Source organism: Chlorocebus sabaeus, chromosome 2 (assembly GCF_047675955.1).
Source record: "Chlorocebus sabaeus isolate Y175 chromosome 2, mChlSab1.0.hap1, whole genome shotgun sequence".
NCBI lineage: Eukaryota > Metazoa > Chordata > Mammalia > Primates > Cercopithecidae > Chlorocebus > Chlorocebus sabaeus.
This window is the reverse complement of record NC_132905.1, coordinates 25,295,326-25,307,544: the sequence shown is the minus strand read 5'-3', so window position 1 is coordinate 25,307,544 and position 12,219 is coordinate 25,295,326. Positions and strand designations below refer to the sequence as shown.

The following is a 12,219-nucleotide window of genomic DNA, read 5'->3' as shown; positions in this document are numbered from 1 at the left end:
AAAGGGATTTGGGAGAGTTCCTCAAACATGACAGCTGAGAATTAAATTAACTGGGTACCATCCCCAAACTCCCCAAACTTAAACTCTGAATTTCCCCAGCTGGCTGGCCCTAGGGTGCCTAGGGCTCTCCTCTGTAGGCCGGGAAAGCTCAGGAAACAAAGACTTTGTGGAGAAGAGAAACCTATTGTTCTAAGGCCAGGGTTCAGCAAATGTGGATTCCAGAGAATGTTTGGGGATGTTTTCTCCGCTTTGTTTATGAACTTTCTCTTCTCTTCCTGGGGTGGTGACGGTGGCGGTGGGGGGGGTTGGGGGGGTGTTGACTCTCAGCAACTTAAATAGTTAAACCTATTGTGATGTAAAGAAAGGCTGGTGCACAGAGCGCAGAGGCCTTCAGCCCCACAAAGAGGCTTGAATAAGGTGACAGAAGTCACCGGGTATGATTTGCTTTTTATTTTTAGCGTTAAATCTCTGGGAAGCAGCCCCTATCTTCATCCTGCACACCTGAAAGGGTGGCAGACGTCAGCAGAGGTACGACCACTTCCTTCCTCTAGCACTTCACCTCCTTTCTTTCCAGAAAGAGGAAATGATGCGAGTCCCCACGCCGCAGGCCACAGCCCCCATGTCTCGCCCCCGCCAGCTGGGCAACATGGCCCCACAGTTCTGTCCCCAGCGCAAGGCCAGGGCCGGCCCCTGGACCTCCTGGGAAGCCTTCAGACTCAGGCCGCGCGGTACTTCAAGCTAGGAACCCTGAGTTCCTGGAATTCATTTTGTGTGACCTTGAGCAGGTTACTACTCCTCTCTGGGATTCAGGATTCCCGTCTGTCAAATGGGAGCAGGGATACCGTCCTTGGCTTCCCTCTTTCCATGGTCGGGGTGGGGGTTAGGAAAACTATTTTGGAGGAGGAGGTAGCATTAGGAAAACTATTCCGAAGCCTGGCCGCGTCCCAACCAGTTTCAACTTCCTGCAGCTCAGAAGAGGGGTCCCCACCCGAGAGCGCCGGGACCCTGTCCCGCGCTGCCTCCCAAGCCGGATGGGATTGAGCGCGCCCACCCCAGTCCCGGGAGCTCAGGCCCCGCCTTGGGGGAGGAGCCGAGAGGCGGCGCGGAGGCTCGCGGCGTAGCAGAGCCGGCTCTGTCGCCGCTGGAGCAGCTGCGGCTCGGGGACCCACAGACACAGCCGGGGTCGGGAGCCGCCCGGGGCAGGGCTCGGGAGAGCTGGTGAGTTCCCCGGCGGCGCCGCCTCCCTCCTTGCCCTCTGCGGCTTCGCGGGGCGGGGGATGAGGCTGGGGCGGGGAGGTGGTCCCAGCCTCCGATCACCTAGCTGGGGGCCAGGGCGCTTTGGCCAACGGACAGTAGCTTAAGATAAATGGGAGTGTGGGGACTCTGGAAAGGCGGGTACCAAGGGCGCTGGGTCCAGGAGTCGGGCTGGAGTGGGGGCGTTCTCCCCGGCCTCGCAATTCCTTGACGAGGCCAGGGGAGGGGGCGCATTGGCAGGTTGTTGGCTGCGGCCGTCGTGGCCCAATCTTAGGGCGGGGAGGTGGGGTCCTCCGTCGGTTCTAGGCTCGTGGGCCGCCGTCTGCTGGGGGTGCAATGCCGGGCGGCGAGAGCCACAGCGGACAACAAACAACCCCCTCGCGCCCACTCTCCCGGCCGGGCATGGAGGTGCCGCCCCCTCGCGTGGCGGGGCTTGGTCTCCGCGGGCAGCGGCAGGGCACAGAGAGCGCTCCTGCCTGGGCAGGAAAGGTCCCCAAAGCAGGCGCCTCCGCCTGCAGACCCGCCCCGCCTCAGGATCGAGCTGACAGCACCAGTCAGCCCGGGGAGACCCGGCGCTTGGTAGTTCCCCGGGAGGGGCGCGTCCGGCCTCTCCCAGGGCCCCGTGCGCCGGCTGCTGGGTCCCCCGCGCCGGGAGCGCTCCCCTTCGGGCGACTCCCGCTCATCGATTCAGGCCGGGAGGAGCGCCCCCGAGCGCCGAGGATGGGCGGAGACGTGCAGCGCCCCAGAGAGGTCGCCCAGAGGGGTCTCGCCAAGGTCACCCGGAGTGCCCAGACTGAGCTGCCCAGACCGCCCCGGGTGGAGAGCGGGGAGGGGCAGGCGCTCGCTGCCCGCCTCCTTCCCCCATGCAGACTCCCTTCCTCCGCTCCCCCACCCCGGCCTGGCCTCCAGCTTCACTGGAGATGCTGATGATGCAGATCCCAGCCCTTGGTGGATAATTGAGCCTGGGAGAGCTTTGAATCTGGCCCTCCCGAGACCCCAGGGCTGCGCCGCTGCCGCGCGACAGGCCTGGGTCCCAGTGCTCCCGGGCACCTCAGGAGCGGAGGGAGAGGGATGTGGCTTCATCAGCGCTTCTAGGAACGGAAAACCGAGCTGCCTGCGCGCCCATGTGATTGCATTTCACATAAAGGGCCCCTGTTCTCACTGTCAGAAGCGCCCCCCAGCTCTCCGCGGCTGGGGGCACCAGGTGTCGCCTCTGAATCACCCTCTGTGGAGGACGCGGGGCCCGGAGGTACCAGGCGCCCTTTCCCGCAGGGCTGTCCCTGGAAAGGGCCTGCCGATGGCGGCCTCAGTCCGCAGGGGTACTTCCCTGTGTACTCTGCCATTTCCTGCGGCTGGTGAAGCACTGGAGAAAAACCCTCCATCTAGGAGGCCTCCTCCAAGGCTGGTAATAAAGCTTCTTAGCTCAGCCAGCGACTAGCTGTCTACTCGTGGGCAAGGTACTTGGCCTCTGGAGTCTCAACTGCCTCTAAGAAACTGGGGCTAACAGCCGCCAGGCTGTGGGGAGATGAGGGAGAGGCTGGGTGCAGCAGAGCGGGAGGATGAACACTCCTTGGCCAATACTGGCCGCCCTCGGGATTGGCTATGAGTGGGGCGTGTCTCTCTTAGACAGGTGCAGAAGTGGAGCCCTGGTGGGTGGTTCTGCAGGGGCTGGGGGAGTTTCCACATCTTCCTCCCCCAGCTCTGTCATAAAAAGCCAGCTTGCAGGAGGCCGGTGGGGGCCAGCAAATCTTTCCAGCCGGCTGCCTGCTCACACGGCCCTTCCCACACAAATCTCCCATGCCCTTCTCTCCCACCTGTCATCCAAATCCAATCTTCCTGGCTGAGTCCCCAGGATGCTGGGGGCAAGGTGTCAACCAGGCCACCCTGGACCATCAACTCTGTACCTACTTGTCTCTTGGGGTCTACCTAACAGTGCCCCCCTGTCCTGGAACCTTCCTGGCCCCAGCTCTTCCCAGCCTCTGGAATGTCTTCTTTCCTCTCTTTTGGTCTCCTACCACTGTGGCATTCATTAGTGGCTCTGTGGTTCATGTGTCAAGGGCCCCGTGCCATCTGTGCTCTCCAGATCATCCATGGTCTGGAAAGACATGGTAGGCAAGGCCCTGTGCCCACTCAGACTTTGCTCTCTCTGGTAATTGACGGTGGAGCGGAAGTTAAATTCTAATCTGGCTGTTAAGTCATTTCAGGAGCTTGAGCCACAGGACTAAGAGGATGCTGACGTAGGGAGGTGGTTTTTCCTTAAAGCCAGAACCTTTCTCCTTTCTGCAGAGCCCATTTGAGACCATTGGAAACTAGGCCTATGTGTGATGGCCTCACAGAATCCTCACAACCCCATGAAGTAGGCATTACTGATTCCCATTTTGCAGATGGGAAAACTGGGGCTCAGCTCCTCTCAAAACCAGCTCCATGCCCCAAGAGGAGCAACAGAGGCTGCAGCCAACCTGGTTTAGCAGAAGGCAGGAGGCACATACCTGAATTCAGGTGCTGTGTTTGGACACTCAGGACCCCATCCCCCCAACCTTTCCCTCCCCTCTCACAACCTAACCACCACCCTTCCTGCACCCAGGACACTTGTCACATTTGTTGAATAGTAGGTCCCAACCGGCACTCTTCCAGCAGAGACCAGGAAAACCTTCACTGTCCTGAGTGCATCTTAGCAACTGGACTTCAAGGAGGGCTTGGACAAGCCTGCCTCTTACAGAAAGCTATGAGTATGAAGAGTGAGGGAGCCAGAGATGTCTAATTTTAATTAGGGATCTATACCTAAAAGCTCCGTGACCCTGTATACATGACTTAATCTCTCTGAGCCTGGTTTTCTCATTTGTAAAACAGGTATCATATAGTAATGCCCACTTTGTGGGATTGTAAGGATTCCATGAGACCATTAACACATAGAAAGTGCTCAGTACTAGGGCCGGGTGTAGTGGCTCACACCTGTAATCCCAGCATTTTGGGAGGCCGAGGCGGGAGGATCACTAGACGTCAGGAATTCAAGACCAGCTGGCCAACATGGTGAAACCCTGTCTCCACTAAAAATACAAAAATTAGCTCAGCATGGTGGCGCATGCCTGTAGTCCTAGTTACTTGGGAGGCTGAGGCACGAGAATTGCTTGAACCCGGGAGGAGGAGGTTGCAATGAGCCGAGATCACACGACTGCCCTCCAGCCTGGGTGACAGACTGAGACTTCATCTCAAAAAAAAAAAAAAGAAAAAAAAGAAAGTGCTCAGTACAGCATCTGGTGTGGGTAGGAATGCATAAAATGATCATTGTCACCATCACTACTATTTCCTCCTTTGTGTTGAGCTCTCAAAGGTCCCACCTCCTCCAGTGCCAGGATGGGGAGTGAGTTAGACCCTGTCTCTTCTGCCTGTAGCCATCAGGATAGGGAAAACCTCTCAGCCTGTCTCCTGGGGTGCGGGTGGGGGGCTCTCTCCTGGGAACTTGAGTCTAGCACCAGCTTTTCCCCGGGGAGTCTGTGAGCAGCCACTTAGCCTTTCTTAGCTGACTGCCATTTTCCAGGATTCATTGATTCATTCAAAAGACGTTTATTCCATCCTGGCCCTTGTGCTTAGCAAGGGATTTCAAGATGAATGAGGCAGCTCTCAGAGTTCTCCCTCTATGGGGAGAGGCAGGCCTGGAGACAGATAATGAGGACACTGTGGGATAAAGTCTACAGCAGTAAGAAGAGAGAGTGAAGAGCAGATCCACATGGCTCAGGCTGACCCAGGTCTGAATCCTGAAGCTGCCACCTTGTAGCTGGGTGAGGATGGACAGGGGCCTTATCTCTCAAGCAGATAAGCCACCTCCCTAAGGTGATGATGTGAGGAAAGAAGTGAGACACTGTGGGTAAAAAACCTAGCTTGGACCAGGTGCAGTGGCTCACGCCTGTAATCCCAGCACTTTGGGAGGCAGAGGTGGACAGACTGATTGACTCCAGGAGTTCAAGACCAGCCTGGGCAACATGGCAAAACCCCGTCTCTACAAAAAATACAAAAATGTAGCCAAGCATGGTGGTGTGCACCTGTAGTCCCAGCTACTTGGGAGGCTGAGATGGGAGAATCACCTGAACCAGGAAAGTGGAGGCTGCTGTGAGCCATGATTGCGTGCGTCTCTGTACTCTAGCCTGGGCAACAGAGTAAGACTTTGTCTAGAAAACAAACAAACACAAAAAACAAAACCAAAAAACTTAAAAACCTAGCTTGGGCTTTCTAGATATTAATAAGTGCTCACAGATGTTCATTGCTATTATTAGTCTATTATTGCCAATAACAGGTGGGCAAAAGTTGCTGTGGGAGCATGTTGAGCCCTTCAGTGACAGTTCTCCAGGTGGTAGGGCAGCCCTAGCAGGGAGAATAGCGTGTGCAGAGGCACCGAGGCTTAAAAGTGCTGGATGTTTTTGGAGAGCAGTGGGAGGAGTTGCTGATGGAGCAGAGTCATCAGAAAGTTTGATGGAGGCAGAAGCAAGGCCAGGGAGGTAGCAGCGGCCATCCTGCCAGGAGCCCTGAAGGATTAAACACTCACTGACCCGAAGCAGTCCCTCTGCACCTTCCTTGGAGGGTGGCTCTCTAGTGAGGGTTGTCCAAGAAACTTCAGGATTAACTTTTGCATGGGAGGAACGGCTGGCCTCAGCTCAACTGTCCATACATTCACCATCCTTCCCTCTTTGTTCCACCCAGGAAGTACGAAGAAGAAGAGGTCCACTCCCTCTTCCTGAGATGCTTTTCCCACCTCTACACTTGTTTCTCTCTTCCTGGGACTCAGTTTCTCACTTGACAGAAGAGGGTAGAGGTGGAGGAAGCGTCATGACCTGACTCACTTATTGATCATGATATAGCACCAAGTGCATTACTGGATGCTGGTCACTGTCAAAGGTGTTTACTTGCATCACCGTTGAATTCTCATACCAATCCATTGAAAAGAATGCACGTATCCCCCACTGCACAGAGGGAGAAACTGTGGCACAGAGGGTGAGGCTATTTGCTAAAAGGCATGCAGCTTGTAAGTGACAGGAACTCATGTCTTGGGGGCATCTCAAAGTTGCCATGTGCTATCCTGCACCACCTTCTTCACACACTTTGTAAATCTGAGGCTGACTGCAGAATATCTGGCCTCTTTCGCTTTGTCTACCTTTGGGTGCTGGGCAGTAGGAATTCTGGAGATGGGTCACAGTGGGGTGTGCTCTGGGTATGCACCCTGATTTTGGGGAAATTCCTGGGTGCAGGCGCTTTGAGGGGAGGTGTTCTTGGATGTCTCAGAATCTAGAATGGCATTCCTTCACCCACAGATGTGCCTTGTTGCAAGCAATGTGCAGTTTGACTGATGTGGCAGATGGTGGCTGAGCCCCCACAGTGGCCCCAGGAAGGAATGAATCTTTTAGGATGGCTGGTCAGAGCATCACATGACCACAGACCCTCCCTGTTTCAGAGGACATCCAAACACAGGCTTACATTTCCTTTTATATGGGGGCAAAGTTTGGGGCCAGGGTTCAAATCCTGGCTCTGCCTTCCACTGGCTTTGGGGCCTAGGGAAATTTTTTCACTTCCTTGAACCTTAATTTCTTCATCTGGAAATAAAGATGAAGAAATAAGTTGCTATTTTTACCATCTTCGATAAGTTGCTAAATAGTGACTAACAAACACAATTCTGAATTGTCATAAGGATTTGTAATCATATGTAAAATGCTTGGCTTCCAAGCTGTAGATAATATTGGTATAATATCCAGCAGATTTTTCTCTGCAGTACTTATCATAATTGTGATTATATGGTTATATGTGAGCCTTACTCTCTTAGTCTTCTGTTTCATCCACTAGACCTGTGGTTATCAACTTGGGGCAGTTTGACCCTCCCTGGGGAGGATATTTGGCAATGTCTAAAGACATTTTTGGTTGTTACAACTTTGTGGGGGATAGTGGGAGAGAGGAGCTACTGACATCCAGTGAGTAGATACCGGGGATGCTGCTAAATGTCCTATGGTGCACAGCACAGCCTCCCACAACAAAAAATTATCTGATCCCAAATATCAATAGTGCTGAGGTTAAGAAAGACTACACTGGACTATGAGCCCCGTAAGGTCGGTGACTGTGTCCAATTCTTTCAGCTGTGTGTCTCCAGTTGGCCAGCGTGATCAGCATGATGCCCAGCACACAGGAGACAATCAATATGCATTAAAGGAATGAATGAGGACTTGGAAGGCCTTATGTCCCCTGGAGTCCCAGGGGTTTAGCTTGTGGAACATTTGAATAGGCAGAAGAGATTTAGATGAACTTGAATGATGAACAGCCCATTGGTAATTCAGGCCAAAGACATTCAGACCGAGCTGTTTTCCTTCCCAAGCAGGTGCTTGGGGGCCCAGATTATCTGAATTGTTCCTGCCATCACCACTGCATTTTACTTATGTAGATACAGGAGCCGTCTTTATCTGGAAAGTAGGCTGGGGCAGAGGAGCATAGGTGCTGTCAGCTGGGCCCTTGGGATTTGCCAAGCTGGGGCACAGCTGCTTGTCAGCTTCCTGTTTTGTCCCTTTCTAGTGGAATGAAGGAAACCCACTGAATGGCTATTTTCCACTGACATTTACAGCAATGTGATAGGCCTTGGATTAATGAGGTCAAGCTGCAGTGTGAAATCTGCCTGATAACTTGAAGCTTGGCCAACAGGAAGACATCGCTTGTTTTCTTTGGACTGTTTGATGTCCCTGGATGGCTTTAGGCAGGAAAGCAGGGGTCTCAATTCTGTACAAAAGAGGAGGGTGTTTTATGTCCTGGAATTACAGAGGCCAGAGGTGTCTCTTTTTCAATTTATTGGGAAGGTTTATTTTAATGTGGACTTAGAAATAAATAACTTATTAAAGCGAAGTTTCACCTGGAGCCTTCGGCTGGCTGCTATGTGTGAGTCTGGGCTGCTGAAGGGACTGTGCTGTTTTTCTGGGTCTCTGTAGGAGTTTGAAAGAGAAGACTGGCCCCAAAGGGTGTTTGGACAGGTTAGATGTGCCCATTGGTTAGAACTTACTTGGATAGGGAGAAGGGGTCTAGGGCGTATCCACAGACTTGCATATGGATCCCCTTTGGGTTCCTGCTAAAGTGCAGAAACTGACTCAGTAGGGCTGGGTAGGGAGTTTTCTGCATTTCTACCAAGCTCCCAGGGGGTGTCAAGCTGCTAGTCTGTGAACTGCACTTTGAGAAGCAAGGGTATGGGAGACCCCAAGTCTACAGGTGAGGGTTCCCTGGTGCAAACCACTTAAGCACAAAAGCAAATGCAGCCTGTTGTGCCTGTTCACACAGCCATCTGCTGTGCTGGCTGACTTGCAGAGTCACAGATGTTCACTGTGCCCCTTCCCTGTGTGCCCAGGCCTGGGACCAGACTTGACAAAGAGGAAGCTTGATCTCAAGAAGCAACTCAGACAGCCAGAATGTCGGCCAGAATGATGAACTTTGAGTACTTCCAAAAACACATATCCAGGAGCATGCTGTTTCTGGGTCATCTGGTCACCTGGAATTTGTGAAAAGTACAGATGCCTGGGCCCTAGCCCAGTCCACCTGTGTTAGAATTGGCCAAGGTAGGGCCCTGAAAGTCTGTATTTTTTCCAAAGTGTGCCAGGTGATTCTGATTCACAGCTAGACTGATGGAAGGGAAGGTAGGAGGAAGAACTGCCAGTACATGCAGGTTAATTGCTCAGCAGGACCTATGCAAGGTTGTAGAGTTGTGTATTGCTGATAGGCACAGTGGCACTCGGCTAAAGGAGAGGCTGAAATCTAGCCTGTGATCCACTTGCCAAACTCTACACCCTGCAGGGTTGCATCTGCTTAGAGGGAAGGGCACCTTTTTCTTAATATTCGTCATGATCACTTGGTACTTGTTATGAGCCAGGTGCTGTCTATTTAACTCCTTCAGTCCTCCTAACAACTCTAAGGGGTAACATTATTGTTATTATTATAATTTTATTTATTTTGAGACAGAGTCTTGCTCTGTCGTCCAGGTTGGAGTGCAGTGGTGCGATCTTAGCTAATTGCAACCTCCACCTCCCGGGTTCAAGTGATTCTCCTGCCTCAACCTCCCGAGAAGCTGAGATTACAGGCACCCGCCACCACTCCCAGCTGCATTTTGTATTTTCAGTAGAGACGGGGTTTCACCATGTTGACCAGGCTGGTCTCGAACTCCTGACCTCAGGTGACCCGCCCGCCTCGGCCTCCCAAGGTGTTGGGATTACAGGCATGAGCCACTGCGTCTGGCCAGGGATGACTTTCTTGCTACTCTGATTTTGCTGCTTGGGAAAGTGAAGCACAGGTTCAATGACTTACTCAAGGTCACACAGCCAGTAAATGGCAAAGTCAAGATTCGAATTCAGGCTTCAAAGTCCTTGCATTGAATCACTACACTCTCTGGCCCTTTCTTTGCATAAAAATGCTGTCTTCTCTTTATGGAGCTGTCCCTACTCCCTACTTGGAGGGAGTGCTTTTTTCTTGTCCTTCCCTCAGAGCGGGGAAGGCTAGCAATGACCTTGGCTGGCTTTAGAGTCAGGTACAGGTTTGATTCCTACCTCTAGCACCGACTGCAACCTTGAGTAAGTTACATGCATATATTTGCTGAGCCACAATTTCCCCATGTGTAAAACAGGAATAATAATAACATAATATAAATGGATATGATTAGGCATTTAGCTTCTGCTTGACAGGTAGGAGGTTCCTGATACATGCCAACTATTATGGCGTTATTATCATTAGAGTTAGTCCCTAGGAGTATTCAGGGGCTGGGGAAATAGGTGAGCAGAGCACTGTGTCATTTTGTCCCCAGGAGCTCGGTCATTCATTTTGTTCACTAGGTTACTTATGGCCATTACTTATCTGGGTGTTCCTAGTCTCTGCTTCTTGGCCCCAGTGTCTGTGCCAGCCTGGTGAGTTCTCAGAATGTCTTAGTTCAGACTCTTAATCAGAACTGGCTTTATTTCCTTGCATCCAAGAACAAGTAAAAGGTACACATTTTGACACTTATTCTCTTTACGGCTCTTAGCCCTTTTTGGTGATTTTCTCTGTCTCTGGTTTTCTTTCTGGAACTGTTGCTGTCATTGGCTATCCCATGGACTGGACAGAGAGGAAATGTTGTCTTATAAATATTGCCTATTACCTTATAAAAATATAGCAAAGATTTTCGCCAAAATGTTACTCACTTTTTTCTTTTATATATAACTTAAGCTTTTGTTTTCCTATTGCTGTATATCATGCTTTTTAATTACACAAAGTATATAAGTGTATCATAAGTAAATTTTCCCCATCTTCCCAGCCACTCATCCCTTTTCCCCAGAATAAATCTATGAATGTTTTATGTATCTTTCCATAAATTTCATATGCATATACAAACCCATATTCTTTTACATGTTTATCCATTTTTCTTTTTAACACAACTATACAAAACTCTTCTGAGATCTTCTTTTTCAGCTAATTTATCTGAGCACATGCCAAAACACAGATATACCTGGATCTTTAAGGCTATCTGATAGTCCAGTGATAATGTACCATCATTTATTTTCTAGTTTCTTGATGATGGCTAAGATAGTTTCCAGTTTTTTCCTCCTACAAATGTATAATATTGCAATATCCTTGTCTGAGCAGTGTATATATCTTTGTATATTCTATACACTGATGATTTTATTCATAAGGAAAATTCCTGGCAGTTTCAACCATGATAGACATTGCTAGACATTGCTAAACTGTTCTCCAAAGAGGCTGAACCAATTTCTGTTTCCTCAACAGTGTGTGACTGTTTCCCCCATCTATTCTCCAGCACTGAGGATTAAGTAACTTTCATTTTTGTCAGTCTGATAGATATAAAACAGAACGTTTCTGCAGCAGGTGCTGCAGTAATTTTTAGATTTTATGACCTTTTGGATTATGCCTACATAATGACGATTAAATATTCAGAAACTACATTGTACCTGGCCTTATGCTTGGAATTGGATACAAAATGAAATGAAACCAGCCTTTGCCCTCAGGTTGATCCCATCTCCTGGAGTTGGCAGACACAGGAACAAATAAAATGAGAGCAAAACAGTATGATTCACATTATGCTAGAGAAATGCATAAGCTTAACTAACTTTTGTTTGATAAACTCTATATTCATGAATATCACAAATAAATTCATAAAATACCGTATGCGCTGTCCCACAGTGTGAGGAGGCTTGAAACTCTCAAAAGAAAACAACTTGATTAGAAGAAAAAAAAAAATAATGGAGCTTATCCTTATTAGGGCAGCAGAAGAAGTGGGAAGTTAGGAAGGGGTGAGTAATTTTAAAATAGTCTCTTTGGTAGTTTCCATGTTTACAAATAGGGTTTGTTTGAGGGATCCTGTGGGGAAACCCAGCTGAGTTCGCAGCTGGCACTGATTACCGATCACTCAAACCTGGGCAGATCTGTATGTTGGTCCAGATAGAGTGTGAGCAAGAGAACAGGAGGCTGGCTTTAAAAATCAGCAGCCTTGAAGCTCATAGAGGTTGGATGTGGGTGGCATAAATAGGTTGTTTACCACAGGGGTTACAAGCAGGTGTGCTCTGAACAGGCCTGTGGTAGAGTGGATCCACAGAATGGTTTTCAATCAATGAGTGAACATCAAACATCTGTCTATGTCTTGTAAAGGGGCCTCCTTCTGAAAAAGAACAGGCCCATGTAGAAAGGGGTATGACCATCTGGTCGACCCACCTGGGGGGAACCAAGCCTTAGCTAGATACATTTTCTTTGGGCCCACCTGTCCTGAAGATAGCTCTTCATTCACTTGAGACATCTTAAAAGCAACACAACACAAGGAGCAGTTGAGAAAATCAACTGAATCAGTGCTGTGGAATGAACCTAACCATTGTTTTATAACAAATCCCCTCAGCAGGGATAGATAGAGCCAATTGCAAAGCATGCAGAGTGGCAAAGAGACCGTGAAGACCAGAACAATCTTAGTCCACCCTCTCA

At 50.2% G+C, this 12,219-nt stretch overlaps 1 protein-coding gene across 1 annotated transcript in view; it reads left to right on the top strand.

Moving 5' to 3' along the window:
• The first annotated feature begins 789 nt into the window (after positions 1 to 789).
• PPP1R16B (protein phosphatase 1 regulatory subunit 16B) overlaps positions 790 to 12,219 on the top strand; it is a 119,805-nt gene continuing 108,375 nt past the window's right edge. The window contains exon 1 of the mRNA XM_008017469.3: positions 790 to 1,218. The gene's annotated coding sequence lies outside the window, so the exon portion shown is untranslated. The remainder of the gene's footprint in view (positions 1,219 to 12,219) is intronic.